The sequence below is a fragment of the Mirounga leonina genome, unplaced genomic scaffold, assembly GCF_011800145.1.
Source record: "Mirounga leonina isolate KUSES-001 unplaced genomic scaffold, KU_Mleo_1.0 Mir_114, whole genome shotgun sequence".
Classification (NCBI taxonomy): Eukaryota; Metazoa; Chordata; class Mammalia; order Carnivora; family Phocidae; genus Mirounga; species Mirounga leonina.
In genome coordinates this window covers 36,815,084-36,828,834 of record NW_023270265.1, presented here as the reverse complement: position 1 = coordinate 36,828,834, position 13,751 = coordinate 36,815,084, and the positions used below count along the sequence as shown (strand labels likewise).

Here is a 13,751-nt window from a genome sequence, read left to right as displayed (position 1 = left end):
AAAGAAAGAAAGAAAGAAAGAAAGAAAGAAAGAAAGAAAGAAAGAAAGAAAGCTCTAAGGAAAAGAAAATACATTAACAGACCTGTACTGTAAAAAAAAAAATCCACAAATAAGTGGACCCTTGTTGTTCAATGGTCAACTGTACTCTCTGAACTTATTAAAATTTCCTGCCCTAAAGAATTATAAGTCAAGTCTGACGTTTGTCTAGCCTTTTACAGCTTTAGGAGCACTTTCCAATAGGCAAGCAGGACAACGAGGGGGTAAGTCACGTGGGTTCTAGACTGATGGGTGTGAACCTGTCAGAGCCATTCATGATCTGCCCGGACCGAGGTATCTCAGCTCTCTGCACTCACACTTCCTCTTGCACAAAGTGCAGTGAGGAGGATAGATTTTGTTAAAATGATTTCTGTTTTACAGATGAAGAAACTGAGACTTGGAAAAACTGGACCCAAAAAGCTACTGTTTGAACCCAGGACTCCTTTCATATATCATTCTAGTAAAACTTTTAAAACTTTTTGTTGAAGGAGAACATTCATAGAGTAAAGTACACAAATCATAAACATTCACCTTGCTGAATTCTTACTAATAGACACACCCATGTAACTATCATCTGGATTAAGATAATAGGATATTATCCAAACCACAGAAGCCATCCTCATGTCTCCTCCAAGTAGGGTTGCCAGATTTAGCAAATAAAAATAGTGCCTAGGACATACTTAAAATAAAAAATTATTTGCTTTTAATCTGAAATGCAAATTTCACCGGGTGGGCTGTATTTTATCTGGCAATCCTACCTCAAAAGCAAGCTCTAGTCTTTTATGATGCTTGATTAGTTTTGCCTATTCTTGTACGGCATAGAAGTGGAATCATATAGTATGCGCTCTTTTGGTTCTGGCTTCTTCTGTTTAACAAGTGCGTGAGATTCAACCATGTAGCGGGCAGCATTCCACGCTCAGCCCAAGGCTTGCGGGCCAGGGACCGGGAGGCCTCTTGGCGCATGCTGAGTTGCAGGGGCTGCTGAGCCGCCCACGGGTCACGCCAGAAGCCTGCTCGCATGCCCCAATTCAAGAGGTTCCTCCAGGACCCGGGAGTGGACCCTTATTGCAGTGAAGGGGGGTGCGGCTCACTAGGGATGTGACCCACTGCTTTGGGTGGAGGAGCCTCAAGCTGGTGGGGATGGAGATGCTACAGGCACCAGAGAGAGGCCTTGCCCAGCACTACCCTGACCTGCCGAGGAAGCCCTTCTGCCCAGCCCTCATCCTCTACATGAGCTCTGGCCCCATGTGGCTGTGGTCTGGGAAGGCCCCAATGTGGTCTGCTCCTCCAGGGCCATGACAGGACACACCGACTCAGCTGAGGCTGCCCCAGCACCATCAGGGGGGACGTCAGCATCCATATCAGCAAGAACATCATCCATGCCAGCGACGCCATGGAGGGGGCCCAGGGGAGACCCGGCTACAGTTCCAGAGCAGTGAGCTAGTGGACTGCGCAGACGAAGGCCACCAAAGCAGCATCCACCCAGCCCGAGCACTCAGGCCCTCAGCCACCCCAGCAGCCACCCAGGATCAACCATCTCTGTTGACAAGGACTTGAGCCCACATGCATGGTCTCTATGTCTCTCCCAGACCACCTCCCTGTCCACCTTCTGCCCCACCCCAGCCCAAAGGGATTGAGCAACCAACTTTAAGTGCCTCTTAGTATCCTAAGCCAGCAAGAGATGGGACCAAAGCCTTTCCTTTTTTTTTTTTTTTTTTTAAGATTTCATTTATTTATTTGACAGAGAGAGAGCACACACAGGGGGAGCGGCAGGCAGAGGGAGAGGGAGAAGCAGGCTCTCCGCTGAGCAGGGAGCCTGATGCGGGACTCCATCCCAGGACCCTGGGATCATGACATGAGCCGAAGGCAGACACTTAACTGACTGAGCCACCCAGGCACCCCACCAAATCCTTTCTGTACTGAAGTGCCAGACAACCTTTGGAGTGTCTCCAAAAGTGTGTAGTGTGACTTCTCCTCCCCCAAAGAGGGGGGGACATTAAATTCACCATATTGTCTATGGGGGTGGATTTCTTATTAAAGTTTCTGCCATCTCTGAGGAAGGGATGAGGACTTTATGCAAAGTTGTAAGAATTCGAGAGTATAAATAAAGCTTACCCTTTGTCTCTCTCCCTCTCACACTCACACACATTGTAACATTGTCACAATGTAGCAGCAATTCTTTTTCATTACTGTATATAATGGAAAACAAATTTGTTTTTTTTAAGATTTTAAGTAATCTCTACACCCAGTGTGGACTGGAACTCACAACCCCGAGATCAAGAGTTACACACTCCACCAATGTGTAACTCCACCAAACTGAGCCAGCCAGGCACCCCATCTACAGTGGAAGACAAATTTATAATATGTAATCAATATAAGTTTATTCATTGTATATTGTAAATATATATGTATACAATGGATATGAACTTTTAGGTTGCTTTTAGCCAAGGCAAAGGGGCTACTATAAATCTTCTTGTTCAGGTTCTTTTGTTAATATATGAATGCCTCTCTATTGGGTATACATCTAAGGGTAATATTTCTGTAACATTAGTGTATGCATATGTTCAGCTTTGATAGGCAGTACCAAATTTCTCCAAAGTTGTTGAACCAATTTATTCAAGAATGCACAGAGAGATTCATTTGTATCACCTGGTATTGTCAGTTTACTCCCTTTTATGGTTTTAATTTGCATTTTCCAAATAACTCATGATTTTGAGCACCTTTTCACATGCTCACTGATGATTTAGATGTTTTCTTTAGTAAAATGCTTGTTTAAGACTATTGCCCATTTTTTAAAAATGGTGTGTCTTTTCTTATTGATATGTAAGAATTCTTTACATATTGTAGATATAAGACCTTCATCAGACATAAGTTTTGTAAATATCGTCTCCTTGTCTGTGGCTGGTTTTTTACTCTCGTAATGGTACATTTGGACAAACAGAAGCTTTTAACTTAAATGGGTATTACTTTTGTGTGTTTGCTGTTTAAGAAATCTTGACCTTTCCCAAGGTCATAAAGATATCCTCCTATGTTACCTTCTAGAAGCATTTTCATTTTATTATTCACATTTAATAGAGCTACTGGACCTATTTCTTTGTCTATCATATGTACAATCCAATTAATTTAAAAATTATTTCCCAGCTTCATAATCCTATAGAATCTGTGTTCATATTTGCTAATATCATCATTAGATAGTTCCTTTCAATCCAATAAAGAATTACTAAGCATATACCCATGTGCCAAGGCACTGTGCTTTATACTAAGAATTTAAAACTTGAACTCATGGGGCGCCTAGGTGGCTCAGTCAGTTAAGCATCTGCCTTTGGCTCAGATCATGATCCCAGGGTTCTGGGATGGAGCTCCACATCGGGCTCCTTGCTCAGGAGGGAGCCTGCTTCTCCCTCTCCCTCTGCCTGCAGCTCCCCCTGCTTGTGCTCTCTCTCTGTCAAATAAATAAATAAAATCTTTAAAAAAAATAAAATAAAATAAAACTTGAACTCAGCATGGTGGTGATTTTCTCAGAGCCCCTACTCTAGCTTGTGGTCTGTCCAGATCCATCTACGTCTCCTGCCTCCACCCACCATGCCTCTGTTGATCCCCTTTAGGGGCAAAGTCCACTCAGATTTGCTTCTAAGGCTGGGGCTTGATGCCTGTCCTCCAGAGTCTGGGCAGGAAGATGGAGAGCATACTGGCAAGTGTTGGTCTTTTGCCAACTGAAGTTTCAAAGAGAGAGCCTGAAACCTGGATCATTTGTGAGTTGCAGGTCCCTGTGCCAAGTTAGAGCCTACATTCCAGGCAAGTCAGTGGTGACAAAGATCTGCTGTCCTGTCACTTGGATTGGCTCAAAAATGCTTGGAGCTGCTAAAACGTCAGTAACAGGAGAAGTGATAAATGTAAATGACTTATGGTACCTCATTGTATCCTAACTATTCTGCTTTGCTGACCTTACTAGTTCCTCCCATCAATCATCGATCACATAAATAGCCAGCTACCCGTTCTCAGACAGGAGAGGATGGTCAGTAAAGGAATAGCAACCTTCACCTCAATTCCAGCATCTGTCCTTTGGAGATTTGGGGAACATAAACCTTTAACATAAACAAGCCCAACCCCCTACTCTGGTATCTTAGGCTCCTTGTATCTTAGGACTCTCTTTGGGGATTGGGGCTCCTTATCTGGTTCTTCCCAGCCCCTGGCCACCTCAAATTAGAACACCCCACCCTCCCCAGGGAGCCCCAGCCTCTAAAATTCACCTCCAACATTGATGGCTCCTGTCCCAGACAAACTGAACACAACTTCTGCAAGAGATGGGGTCTAGACAATGTGGGAGAAGGGGGCTTACTCTTCCATTTTCCTGATATATTTTCCCTCCACTTTCCTGCACCAGCCACTTCCCAATCCCTCCAGTGAAGACCCTGAGATATTCCAATGATGCTCTCCTACCTAGTGCTCCCTTGCTCAAAGGAGCTCTACCTGGGTGGCAGATAGCCCTTTCCTAAATAGAGGGAGGATTACAAGAGTAGGGGGTCAAAGCCACAGAACTGAAATGCAAATGTGGGTTCTTAACTCTTGATGTATTTTTAAAAAGCAAGGGAAGACTGAGAGAGATTTTCCTGAGAACACTTTAAACTTGAAAACAGGGGCACCTGGCTGGGTCATTTGGTAAAGCATGTGACTCTTGATCTTGGGCTCATGAGTTCAAGCCTCATGATGGCGGGTAGAGATTACTTAAGAAAAAAAAAAAGTTTGTTAGTGCCCAATGGTGACGGTTAAAAGTTGAATAAAGATTTAAAAATAAATAAATAAATAAACAAACAAACATGAACATGTACCAGGAATCTCTGACAGCATTGGTGTGTGTTTCTGATTTGAAGGTGGGACAGCAAGGAAAGCATCTGTGATGACCAGGCCAGAGGCAGAAAGGAACCTTTACTGGACCTTGTAAGGAGGGCAGCCGAGGGGAGCAAGACCAAAGGATATTCTCGGAGCAAACAGAAGGAGCCTGGAGGAAGATCACAGACTAGTGGGAGGCGGGCCTCCAGGGTGGCCTGACCAGGAACGAGTCAGGGAAATAGTCCAATCCCTGTTGCAGGCCAAATACCAGCATTTAAAGGGAATTAGGGCTCCTATGAGCAGCATGGGGGGGGGAAGGGGGGAACTGAGTTAACTGTGCTCTACACTCCGAAGCTCCCACTGGGAACTCAACAGGGAAGACCTGACCCCTTCAGAGACAAAGGACTCAGGAGGGCTGAGTCCTATGATCACGGCTCATAGAAGGTGCTGGAACCAAAGGGAACTTTTCTCTCCATACCTAAGCCAAGGGGCCCCTAGCAACTCCAGGCTCTATTTAACTCTGCTCTACTTAATTTCCTCAAGATAAAGTGCCCTCACTGTGGACTCTAGCTTGCTTTCTCTGGAAGCAGCTGGGGGTGGCCTTTATTAAGGAAATGTTTCCTCTTTGACATAGGAATGACTGTTAGGAGGAAAGGCGGGAGATCTATTCTGGAGAGTAAGTCAAGGGGGTGGAGTGGGCATATCCCACGAATCCTTCTGAAAAAGGATGCTACTTATTCCCAGGGCTCAGGCCATTATTATTATTATTATTATTATTATTATTATTATTATTATTATTATTATTATTATACCCTGAGGCCGTCAACCCTACTGAGGGAAGGAAGAGAAAACTGGTGATTGCCATTTTCGAGAAATAGCTCAGCACACTGAACTGCTCCTCTTACCCCAGGTTGATCCCAAAGGCTTTCCAGGAGTTCCTGATGTGCACATAATCCAGGGGTTTGTGAACTTCAGGGCAAAACATTGCATCTATATTTTTACTGAGCTCTCACTGAAATTTAGCATTTCCTTCTATTATCAATGTGGGCAACAAACCGTAAGAGCAGCAGTAACTGTGACCATTTTTAAAAAAAAAAAATATTAACTTTATATTTAAACATTCCTAATTATTTCATGTGTTTCAACAAGCACATATTACTTATAATATGGGAATAATAATAAAATATAATTTATAAAACCGAAAATCTATAATTCTCCAAACAACTGCTAGGCCTAAATGTATTTCCCATATTATGTAAACAAACTTTCATAATATAAAAAAGGTAGAGAAACCACTTAATCCACTTTATGAACTGGCCTTAATCCCCAAGCCAAAACTAGACAACGACAAAGGGAGTAGGCATAAAAATAAAACTTCAGCTCTTCTGGGCGCCTTGGTGGCTCAGTTGTTAGGTGTCTGCATCTGCATTCGGCTCAGTTCATGGTTCCAGGATCCTGGGATCGAGCCCCGCATCGGGCTCCCTGCTCCGCGGGAAGCCTGCTTCTCCCTCTCCCGCTCCCCCTGCTTGTGTTCCCTCTCTTGCTGTGTCTCTCTGTGTCAAATGAATAAATAAAATCTTTAAACAAGCAAACAAACAAAAACTTCAGCTCTTCCAGCATACCTCCTCCAGCGATGGTGATATGAATAAAACAGAGTTTCTCTGTCCATTTCTTGGCTTTGCTTCCTTAGTGTGGGCCACCATGACAGGAACACTACTGGAAATCACAAATATTTTTATGTCACATAATGATAGTTATGGAAACATCAAAATATCATTTATATTCATCATTAATTCTAAGTCACAATAGTTCTTAGACTTGCCTAGTAAAAAAACAAGTAATTACATCACAGATTTGTTTTTAAAAAACAGAGCTGTATTTCAATATAATCGGGCTCTTTTGTAATCCTCTATGTATTTTTGATTTGTTTTTCACTTCTAACATCTTTATGGAGGTACAATTGAGCATATGATAACCTACCTATATTTAAAGTGTACAACTGACCAATTTTGACATAAGCCTACACTTGTGAAATCATCACCACAATGAAGAGAGTGAACTTGTCCATCACTTGCTATGGTTTCTTCATGTTCATTTGGAACTCCTCCCATCTGCCCCTCCTCAAACCCCAAGCCCCAGGGAAATCTAATCTGCCTTTTCTAGAACTTCATGTAGAGTTATACAGCATATACTCTTATTTTTAAATTAGGCTTCTTTTATTTAGCATAATTATGTTGAGATTCATCTCTACTGCTTTGTGTATCACTGGTTTGTTGGGGTTTTTTTTGTTTTTTCCTGAGTGGTGTTACGCTGTGCAGTTAAACATTGTTTATCCATTCACCTGCTGATGGGCCTTTGTGTTGTTTCCAGTTCCTGGCGATTCCAAATGAAGCTGCACTGAACATTGGTGTACAAGTCTTTGTGTGGATACGGGCTCTCCTTTCTCTTAGGTAATGACCTAGGGGTGGAACGGCTAGGTCAAATAGGAAGTTTGTGTTCAACTTCATAAGAAACTGCCAGCCTTCTTTCCGAAGCGTTGGTAGCACCTACATTCCCAACACTGGCGCACGAATACTCCGTTGCTCCACATCCTCAGCAACACTTGGTGTGGTTGGTCTTTTTAATTTTAGGAACGCTAATAGATGTGAGGTGGTATCTCATGGTGGTGTTGCTTTGCACTTCCTAGTGACCAATGGTAGTGAGCTTCTTCTCATATGCTTATTTACGGTCTGTATCTCTTCTTTGGTGACGAGTCTGTGCCAGTGTTTTGCTCGTTTTCTTTTGGATTGTCTGTTTTATTATTGAGTTTTGAGAGTTTTGATATGTTCTGGATACAAGTCCTTTAACAGATATTGATCAGAAAATGTTTTTCTCCCATGTTTGGCTTGTCCTTTTGTCCTTTTGATAGTGTTTTCTGAAGAGCAGAAGTTCTTAATTTGATAAGGTCCCAGTTTATCAATTTTTGTGCATATGTGGATTATCTTTTCAGTGTCAGATCTAAGTCATCCTTGCCTAACCAGGGGTCACATAGATTTTTCCCTGTGCTTTCTTCTAGAAGTTCTATAGTTTTACGTTTAACATATAGGTCTGTGACCCATTTTGTGTTAATGTTTTTTATACGGTGCAAGCAAGCTATAGATCTAAGTTTTTATTTATTTTTTCATACAGATGTCCAATTGCTCTGGCACCATTTGCTGAAAAAATTATGCTTTTTCCACTGAATTGCTTTTGCATTTTTGTGGAAAATACTTGATTATATATGTATGAGTCTATTTCTGAACTCTCTATTCCCTTCCATTGACCTATTTATCTATCTTTACACAATACCATATTGTCTTGATTACTGTAGCTTTATAATGAATCTTGAAGTCAGATAGTGTTACTCCTCTAACTTTGTTCTTTTTAAAAAAAGTTGCTTTGGCTCTTCTTAGTCTTTTGCATTTTCATATGAATTTTAAAAGCAGCCTGTTGATTTCTATAAAACAGCCTCCCAGGATTTTAATAGGGATTGCACTGGATCAAGGGATCAACAAACTTTTTCTACAGTGGGCCAAATAGTAAATATTTTACTGTCACAACTATTCAACTCTGCCATTGTAGCATGAAAGCATCCACAGCCAACACAGAAACATAGGAGTGTGGCTGTGTTCCAATACAACGCTATTTATAAAAACAGGTGGTGGGCTGGATTTGGCCTACAGGACAGGGTTTGCCTATTCCTGCTACAGATCAGTTTGGGGACAACTGACATCTTAACAAAATGGAGACTTCTCACCCATTAATGCAGTCAATTTCTCCATTTATTTAGATCTTCTTTAATTTAAAAAAAAAAAGACTTTAATTTTTAGAATATCTTAGATATACAAGAGAATGAGATGTTAGTATGGAGATCCCCATATAATGGGTGCCCAGTTTCCTCTCTTGTTAATATCTTACATTAGTATGATACATTTGTTACAATTAATGAACCAATATTAATGTAACATTATTAGCTAAAGTCTGTAGTTTATTTAGGTAGTCTTAGTTTTTACCTGATGTCCTTTTTCTATTCCAGGATTATATCCAGGATATCACATTATATTTAGTTGTCATGTCTCCTTAGATTCCTCTTGGGTATGATGGTTTCTCCAATATTCTGTGTTTTTGAGAAGTATTTGTCAAATATTTTGGAGGATACCCCACCGTTGGAATTTTTCTGATGTTTTTCTCACAAGACTGGAGAAATGGGTTATTAGAAGGAAAACCACAGAGGTAAAGTGCCATTTTTATGATATCGTATCAAATGTACATCTATCATCATGATTTCTGACTGTTGATGGTGGCCTTGACTTTCTGGCGGAGATGGATTTGTCAGGTTTCTTCACTGTCAAGTTATTCTCTTTTTTCCATCTTTCCATACTACACACTTGGCTTTTGTTTTTGATTAAAATGTTAGCATTTTTTTTAAGTAAACTTTACCCCCAATGTGGGACTCGAACTCCTGATCCTGAGATCAAGAATCACAAGCTCTACCGAATGAGCCAGCAGGGTGCACATGCCCCTATACTGTGCACTTTGGAAGGAAGTCACTATATGCAGCTCATATCTTAGGAATGAGAAGTTAGAACTTCTCTAATTTATTTGAACAAATTCTATCATTTTTAGTGCACATCTTTTGTCAGATTTATCCCTAAGTATTTTATATTCGATGCTAGTCCAGAAACTACATTGTTACACTATTGTAAATGTTTTCACATTTCAATTTCCAGTTGCTCTTTGTTAATATATAGGAATACAGTTACAAAATGACTTTCTTTATTTCTGGCAATATTCTTTGCTCCTAAATCAACTCTGATGCTAATTTAGTTACTCCTTCTGTTTTTAAGATTTTATTTATTTATTTGAGAGAGAGAGAGCATGAGCGGGGGTGGGGGGGCAGAGGGAGAGGGAGAAGCAGGCTCCCTACTCAACAGGGAGCCCCATGCAGAGCTAGATCCCAGGACCCTGGGATCATGACCTGAGCTGAAGGCAGACGCTTAACCAACTGAGCCACATAGGTGCCCCGAGATTCGTGTTTTTGATTCATGTTAGCATTGTATATCTTTTTTAATTCTTTTGCTTTTAAGCTGTTTGTGTCTTTATACTTAAAGTCATATCTTATAGGCATCATATAGAGAAGCCTTGCTTTTTTATGCAATCTGACAATCTTTGCCTTTTGATTGGAGTGTTTAGACCATTTATGTCTAATGTGGGTATTGCTACGGTTGGATTTAAATCTACCATCTTGCTATTTGTTTTCTATGTCGCATCTGTTCTTTGTTCCCTTTTTCACTTTCATTTGGATTAAAATGACATTTTAATGATTCCATTTTATCATCTGTGATAGCTTACTGACTCTAACTTTGTTATATTATTTTGATGGTTGCCTTAGGGTTTATTTTTTTATTTAAAAAAATTTTTTTTAAAGATTTATTTATTTATGAGAGAGAGAGAGAGAGCATGTGAGCAGGGGAGGAGCAGAGGAGAAGAAGAGAGAGAATCTCAAGCAGACTCCCCAATGAGTGTGGAGCCCAACACAGGGCTCAATCTTACCACCCTGAGATCATGACCTGAGCCAAAATGAAGAGTCAGACACTTAAACTGACCAAGCCACCCAGGTTGCCCTTGCCTTAGGGTTTGTAGCATATATCTTTAATATATCACAGTCTTCCTTCAAGTGATATTATTTTCTTTACCTATGATGTAAGAACCTCATAATAACATACTTCCATTTTTCTTCATTCAGCTTTTGTGTTATTATTGTCATATATTTTACCACCACATATATTTTAAACACCACAGTACACTGCATTTTTGCTTTAAACAAATATATTTTAAAGATATTTAAGGGACGCCTGGGTGGCTCAGTCGTTAAGCATCTGCCTTCGGCTCAGGTCATGATCCCAGGGTCCTGGGATCGAGCCCTGCATCGGGCTCCCTGCTTCGCGGGAAGCCTGCTTCTCCCTCTCCCACTCCCCCTGCTTCTGTTCCCTCTCTCACTGTGTCTCTCTCTGTCAAATAAATAAATAAAATCTTTAAAAAAAAGATATTTAAATAATAAAGACAAAAATCTTATTTTTACCCATGCTGTTAACATTTCTAGTACTCTTTATTCTTTTGTGTAGATCTGGATTTCTGATGGATATTTCTTCTTCCTGAAGGACTTCCTTTAACATTTCTTGTGCTGTAGGTATCCTGGTAATAAATTCTTCCAAATTTTGTATGTCTAAAAAGTTTTTGTTTTACTTTTGGTTTTGAAAGATTCCTTTGCTGAGTATAAATTTCTAAGTTGCCAGTTGGGGTTTGGTTTTATGTTTTGCTTCAGTACTTTAAAGATTCTAAAATTTTCTTTAAGACAATCCACTGTCTTCTAGTTTGTATTGTTTTCCACAAGAATTCTCCTGTCATCCTTATCTTGTTCCTTTGTGTATAGTATGTCTTATGTCTGGCTACTTTAAAATTTTTCATCACTGGTTTTAAGCAATTTTATTAAGATATACCTTGGTAGTATACATTTATTCAGGTTTCTTGTGCTCGGGGTTTGTTGAACTTCTTAGATCTTTGGGTTATTTTTAAAATCAAATTTAAAAGGTTTTTGATCATTATTTCTTCAAATATTTTATTCTTTGAGGACCCCAGTCACATATTTTGGGGGCTATTTGAGGTCGTCTTATAGCTAGCTCAGTGATGCTTCAGATTATTTATTTATTTATTTATTTATTTATTTATTTATTTATTTGGAGTGTGGAGCCCAACGTGGGACTTGAACTCACCATGTCCAGTGTGGAGCCCAATGTGGGGCTTGAGCTCACCACCCTGAAATCAAGACCCAAGCTGAGATCATAATTCCAGTGCTTAACCAACTGAGCCTCCTAATTCCCCCTATCATCAGTATGGTATCATTTCTGAATCAGTTTTGATTGATCAATGTTCATATGCATTATGGGATTTATTTTCCTGCTTCTTTGCACCCTGGTAACTTTTTACCCACACTAAAGATTGTGAACTTTACTCTTTGGGGTGCTGGATATTTTTGTATTTTTGCAAGTATTCTAAGTACTCTTGAACTTTGTTCTGGAACATGGTTAAATTGCTTAGAATCAGTTTGATTTTTTTTTAAATCTTATTTTTAAGGCTTGTTGGGTGAGACCAGAACAGCATTTAGATCAGAACTAAATTTTCCCAACTACTGAGACAATACCATTCTGAGTACTCTACCTGATGTCCTGTGGATTTTGAGATTTTTAGTCTGGTTGATGAGAAGAGGAACTGTTCTTGACCCTGTGTGAGCTCCAAGAATTGTTTCTTCCCTATAGTCCTTCCAGGTGGTTCTTTTCTTGCCTTGCGCAGTTTCTTCACACAAGTGTGCTGACTAGTACTCAGTTGAAGACTCAGTGAAAACCCTCTCCAGATCTCTAGAGTTTTTTCTTTGTGCAGCACTCTCTCTTCGATATTCTGCTATGCAAACTCTAGCCACTTTGGCCTCCCCTTTCTCCCAGCTTCTTCTCCTCAACTCAGGGAGACCGGGGCTCCCTGTCCTTGCACATAGTTTGGAAACTCTCCAGGCAACCACAATGCTGTCCTACTTTGTTTCCCATCCCTCAGGGGTCACTGATACTGTTGCCTGATACTCAGTGTTTTAAAAACTATTGTTTCATATACTGTGTCTAGCTTTTTAGTTATTTCAGGCAAAAAGGTAAATCTGATCCTTATTTTAATCTTGGTCAGCAGTGGAAGTCTGCAATCAGTTGTATATATTTTATTTAATGTATTTAAAAATATATATAGGGGCACCTGGGTGGCTCAGTTGGTTAAGCGACTGCCTTCGGCTCAGGTCATGATCCTGGAGTCCCGGGATCGAGTCCCGCATCGGGCTCCCTGCTCAGCAAGGAGTCTGCTTCTCCCTCTCCCACTCCCCCTCTTGTGCTCTTTCTCTCTCTCTCAAATAAATAAATAAAATCTTAAAAAAAAAATAATAAATAAATAAATATATATATATATAGAGAGAGAGAGAGAGAGAGATTCTGAGAAGGTGTCCATACCCTTTACCAGATGGTCAGAAGGGACCATGACATGAAAGAAGGTTAAGAACTGCTGCTCAGTACCTCAGGTATTAGTTTGTATTTTTAAAAAGTAATCCCTATACCCAATGCGGGCTTGAACTCATGACCCTGAGATCAAGAGTTGCATGCTCTACCGACTGAGCCAGCTAGGCCACCCCATTACTTCATTTTTTTTAACCTCTCCCCCTTCCAGGGGCATAGATTTTGTGTGGGACAGATGGGAAAAGGCCCTCATTGCTTTTAGGCCTTCAGAAGTTGGTGTCCAAGCATAAATGAGAGCACGACCATGTTCTTTGGGAGGTTTGGGCTTGTGGGTTCCCCCTGGAACAGGTGTGGGAGGAACCTGATTTCTGCTCTGCTCCATGTTGGTTTTGTTTTTGTTGCTTCTTGCAGAGAGGTTTGTAAATCTGCATGCTGTGGACAAATGTGTTATGAAGTATTAATTTCACATCAAAACTGGTTATGAAACTTTCTTTTCTTTCTCCATGCCCCTCCTGGAAACCCTTCCCACCCCATTGCAGACTCTGCCCCATTTCCCCCTCCTCCATAATTAGGGTTTATGCTTCCTGAACCTGAAAGCCTTTGCCTGGTGAAGGAATCTATGTGCACCCTAGCAGAGCATGTTTTGTTAATCCTGGTGCAAAGTCAGAACAGGTTGGAGGTCTCTCCTTCCTCTCACTGACAAGGGAGCTGAAGGTGGAGCTGGCTCCCACCTGGAAACTATTCATTAGTTCTGTATTTTGCCCAGAATTCCAAGTCTCCCTTAATTTCTTTTGGAAGACTAGAACTATCTGAGCTGCTCTG

General features: G+C 40.7%; 1 pseudogene; it reads left to right on the top strand.

The window, feature by feature from the left end:
- The first annotated feature begins 1,176 nt into the window (after positions 1–1,176).
- Positions 1,177–1,615, top strand: LOC118020928 (annotated as a pseudogene).
- The last annotated feature ends 12,136 nt before the right edge of the window (positions 1,616–13,751 follow it).